Source organism: Dryas octopetala, chromosome 7, assembly GCF_963921425.1.
Source record: "Dryas octopetala chromosome 7, drDryOcto1.1, whole genome shotgun sequence".
NCBI classification, from domain to species: Eukaryota; Viridiplantae; Streptophyta; class Magnoliopsida; order Rosales; family Rosaceae; genus Dryas; species Dryas octopetala.
Genome location: NC_141372.1, coordinates 12820445 through 12826444, shown reverse-complemented (window position 1 = coordinate 12826444; position 6000 = coordinate 12820445).

Below are 6000 nucleotides of genomic sequence, written 5' to 3'. Positions count from 1 at the left end.
AAAGTTACTTTCAGGGGGTGAAATAGTAAATAAGCCTAATAATAATACACTCATATTAATATACAATTAAGACATAAGCCCCACAAATATCTCAGCTGAAGCACATGCATGAATATCTGATCATAAGATCTTCATACGTCAACTCTCAAACCCTGAGTGGGTCTCGAAGGGAGGGGTGAGAGGCGGAAGGAGGGGTGCTGCAACAGTGCTCCATTTTTTCTTTATTTAAGTTTTCTTAATCATTATTTCATTTTTTAAAGTTTATTTAATTTTTTATTATTTTTTTGTCCATATGGCATTTTTTTAAAACCATGTCAGTACACCACGTAGGCAATTAACGGTCCTTAGACGGAAAAGTTGACGGAGGTACCTAGGTGTGCAAAATCAGTAATTGAGGTACCTCCGAGCAACTTTTTTTTATTGGGGTACTCAAGTGAAATAGAGTGGTTAGTTGAGGTACTTTTGTGTAATTTGCCCTTAAATTAAACAAAAACAAAGAAAAAAATTTAGAACCCAGCCAAGTTCCCAAACCCCAACAATCCCTCCCCTCCCACACTCATTGGATCACCTCTGGCGCCATCCAAAAGGGTCACCGATCGAGCCTCCTTCATCTCCACCCCAAAAAACATCCACTACCTCCCAAAAACTCTTATCCCTCTAATTGACTTTATCGAGCTTCAACTACCCCAAGTCCAGAACCTGGGTGCCACCTCGCCGGAATTGTCTCCCAACGACCGAAAACAACTAGAGGACTAGATGGTCCCACCCAAGTGGGTGCTGTTCCAGATCATTGTGGCCTACTTGTTTTTCGAGGTTTGCCGAATCTACAAATTCTTATTGTAGATCAAAGCCAAGACCACGAAGTCGGCAATCTTGACAGAGCTGTTGGAGTCGATGGGGAAGGAGGAAGAGATGATGGACTGGATGGAGCTAGAGGTGGTGGTGGACGGTGAAGGAGCAATGGGCGCTAAGAGGTCGATGGCTCGAGGCAGATGTTGTCGAAGTTGGTGGCGGTGGTGGTGTGGAAGCCTCGGTTGAGGTCGATGGCTTTGATGGCGACGACGACGAAGTTGACGAGGATGCATATGGGTCATTAATTGAGGTCGTTGCTGCTGCGGGGGTGGGGTAGAACTCCCTGGATCTCGGGAAATGACGAGGGAGCCTCTGCTTCTGCCATTATAGATAAGAAAATGAGGAGAAGTTTGATGATTTGGCTTGGCTTGGGTGGGTTCTAAGTTTGGAGAAGTTTGATGATTTTTGATGATTTGTGTTGATAATATTTTGATGATTTGTGTTGTTGATTATTTTGATGATTGTGTGTTGATTTTTTAGATGATTTCTGTTGATTTTGTGTTTGATTTTTTTATTTTGTATTAAGTTTTTAATTATTTATTTTATTTTTAAAAGTTTATTCCATTTTATATTATTTTTTTGTCTATGTGGCATTTTTTAAAACTATGTCACTGTGCCACGTAGGCAGTTAACGGCCTACCAGATAGAAAAGTTGACGGAGGCACCTGAGTGTGCAAAATCAGTAATTGAGGTACCTCTTAGCAACTTTTTTTTATTGGGTTACTCAAGTGAACTTGGGTGTTTAGTTGAGGTACTTGCGTGTACTTTGCCCTATTTAAAATTCTTTGATTTACACCAGAAAACATTGTTCATCCCAAAATACTCATTGTGTCATCGTTTATCACATGATAGTGTCAATTTCTTGGCCTTAAATGGGTTTTCAAATGAGGTGGCATGCTTATATTGAAACTCAAGTAGATCCACTTAGAGAATAACCCAAGAAGAGGATCCAACTGGGATAAGAAGGTTTGGTATTATACCTCAATGCCAAAAATCTTTCAAAGTCGGTGGAAGGAATGAGAGAGAAATAAGGAAGTTTGGTACGTATTTATACTTCAATGCCAAAAGTCTTTCAAAGTCTATTAACTTGAAAAATCTATTAAATTAAGTCATTGATATTTTGAGTACCATATGACTCTCATAGAATTCTAATTTAACAAAAGTCTTTAAATTAAAGTCATTAGAAGCCTGGATTGAGTACAATTCTTAGTTTGGGGTGCATTGGTGTAAAAGATCCGAAAAATTGTGGGATTTAGAAAATAAACAATGGGTCCTTTAGAACTAGGGTAATTTAATTCAGTAACCTTTTTTAATATGCAATAAGCTTTTTTGACCATTCCCTCCCAAATAAGCTTTTTTGTTCTTCTTACATTTGTTCAAACCAAAATACCTCTTATATATCATATGTAGACCACGCATTTGAAAACTAGACTAGAAAATCGACCAGTTGCTTTTCCTTTTTCGACGACCGCGCATTCGACAACTAGACCAGAAATTCAACCATCTGTTTCTCCTCCACCTTCTTTGCTTTCAAAACTCCGACAACTGTGTTCCTACAACAATTACTTCATCAGACCACCACTAATCGTTGCATTGTCCACATCTGCAACTAGATCGTGGTTAATTAACTCCATTATATTATTTGTATTTGCATTACAGTTCATATAAATGGTGTATTGTTTGTAGAACCCAAATTAGTAAAAATAAAGATATAATAATATCCAAAATCATACCTTCCTCACGAGTTCTTGAATCAAACGTAAGGTCGCAAAGATTGGATATAGGAAAACTAGAAAAACTAGAAAAAATTAGATCTCAGAAATAGATTCGTTGGACTGCCATAGTCAACTTCTAGGGTTTGTATACTAGGACTTGCACAACGTCGATTCTTCACAGTTTAGTTGTAGATGTGGACAATACAATGATTGGTGGTGGTCTGGTGAAGTAGCTGCTGCAGGAACACATCCATTAGAGTTTCGAAGGCAAAGAAGGTGGAGGAGAAACATATGGTCGAATTTCTGGTCTAGGTGTCGAATGCACAATCTACTTATGATATATAGAAAAGATATTTTGGTCCAAACAAATGTAAAATGGTTAAAAATGTAAGTTTTAAGTGTAAAAGGAGGTTTGGTAGTTATACCTCAATGCCAAAAGTCTTTCAAAGTCTTTGACTAATTTCAGATTGGCTGCCATCTTTGTTCATAGGAGATGCAACATTCTCAGCTCCAATGTCATCAATCTTATTTTGATCTTCCTCCTTCATCATGTCAATAAGAGCTTCGGCTCCTTTTCCAGTAGCACGGTTTTTTCCAAATATATTAGCAAGAAGATCATACAATGGATAAGATTTGTTTCTCCATAGTTTTGCATCATCATGGTATTATGATAAAATAAGGAAAACATTCGTTTAATTTCAAGGTCAATAATAATAATCAAAATAAAATAGATATGGAAAACATGTACCTGCACATAAGTATTCCACGCATCATTACTGTCAACTTATGTTCGACATGTCATACCATGCGAATCCACTTGTGTACTATAATTTTTTTTTTTCCATTTCTTCAATTTGGACTCAATATGTGGATTCACCTTGATATTAGAGGTGAGACAGACAAGTTCCAAAGCTTTCTCCATTTCTTTTAAGGTACCAGGTTTGAAACAACCTGTTTCACATCGGTAGCCTCAAGCAACAAAATCCTCAAGGATCGCTAACAAAGCTTCTTCTTCAAATGGCAACCATTTTTTCTTAGTGTTTTTCTTCTCTTGTTCAGAAGTTTGAGTACTCTCACTTCCCATTCCTAAACATCCAAATATGTACCCAAAGTTAATGTAAGAATTAAATCACAAATACCCACAATCTGCACTACAACACCAACAACTCTCATTCATGACCAAATTATATGATAATGCAACAACAAAGTTAATTCAATTTGTATATCACAAAAGCAAATACAAACAAATACATTATTAAGAAAATACAAACAATATCTAAAAAAAGCAAATACAAACAAATACATTGTTAATCAAATATATGAGCAAATACAAACATAGGATGCCATCCATAAGAAAATACATAAAAATGGTTATGGCTATCCATGCCTTTCCTTCCACTCATTATACATTTCTAAAGCCATGTTATTTCTCTTTGCAGTCCATTCGTCAAATGATCCGACGATACCAAGAATTTCACCTTCCATTACATTTTCTTCATCTTCAAGGTCATTTATTGCATGTTCCATTGGATCACTAGACTTCTCCTTTCTAATAAAATTATGTAGAAGACAACAAATGGTTATTATTCGCCATTGGGTCTTTATTGGATAGAAAGACGGATTCCTAAGTATGGCCCACCTAGCTTTTATCAATCCAAAACAACGTTCAATTACATTCTTTGCCGATGAATGCTTCATGTTAAAAAACTCCTCATTATTGGAAGGTGTATGTCCATCTCTCCATTCTGATAAGTGATACCTTGTTCCTCTATATGGAGCAAGGAATTCTTCACCGTTTGTATAACCGTCATCTACAAGGTAATAATATCCTAATAACCAAAATGATAACTCCTATTAGCATATGTATGTATACATACAAAAACTAAACTACCTTATAGATTGGACAATAACTAATAGCCTTACCGGTGGGAACCTTTAACCCATTGGGCCTAGTTATCGCATCACGGAGAACTCTAGAGTCCGATGCGGAACCCTCCCAACCCGGTAACATAAATATGAATTGCATGTCTTTTGAACACACACCCAACACATTTGTTGCAATTTCACCCTTTCTTGTTCGATATATTGGCTTGTCAACTATAGCTACCCGCACTTTTATGTAAGTTTCATCTAATACTCCCAAGCAATTCTAGATAATAAAATTGTAAACTTTCATTACTTCATACAAAAGTAAAAGAATAACTGAGTTTGTAGGAATTTCAAAAAAAAAAAATGAGAACATACCTTAAAAACTCTCCACCTATTATCTGTACTATTATCACGTACAAGATCTTGTACTTTCAATAGTTTACCTTGCAATCGCAAAACTCCTTGCAACACTGAATTAAAATACCTACTAACAATCTCTCCTGACAGGAAAAATCTACCGACAATGGTACGATATATCTTGACATGATGTGCAAGTACATGTAAGAACATACAAACTTGCTCCTCAATAGACACCACACCATCATTTTTTACCCTCCCATCATGGCGAAGTAACTCACAAAATAGACCAAATGTCCTTTAATCCATTCTAAGTTCGTTCACACATTCTATGTCACTATTCCCTATTATGCTATCTAGATAACGCAAACGAGTCTCATGTCTCACAAATGCACGATTATTCAATGATCGTTTTTCAATATGTCTCCGTTTTGATTTTAGCATCATCAACACAAGAAGCGTGCAAGCCCACATTGTCTCTAAATGCCAAAACTCCAACAATAAGATCAACAAAATCGATCGTCGATCCATATCTAAAAATTTACATACAAACAAAGATGATTTAGTTCTACATTTTGTTAAGATAAAAAAAAAAAAAAAGATTTTCTTAAGATAAAAAAAAAAATTTTTTTTTAAGTGTAACGAAAGAACTAAATTTTTTTCGGTGAATAAATAATTGGTCAGGACTACAGATAAAAACAGACCAAAGAAACAAATAGTAGGCACATAAGCCTAACAACAAAACAAAGGTAATGAGAGCAAACAGAACTCAAGCCTGAGAACATATTAGCTAATTACTAAGTCAAAACTGACGAGCTACGTACATAAACAAAACAAAAGAGGTAATAATAACTCAAGTACAACAAAAGAGAATAAACCAATTAGAATACAACAACATCATCAGGAAGATTCAAGAAAGTCACCTAGTCAGCATGCAAATTATTGGGCATGATGATAATGGTAATGATAACTTAATATTATGGAATTAATGAGTTTTATCAATTTATATCAATAAATTTATGACACTTTAAAACAACTTATACGACACTTTAATAACCCTTGTATATAAACAATTGGAGACCTGCAATGTCATCTTGAATAAACCACAAAATTCACAATAAAAGACTAATAAAAGAGATCAATTTGGCCTCTACACAATATTTTCACTGTATTTGAGAATGCCGAAATCTCTTGACTGAAAGAAAAA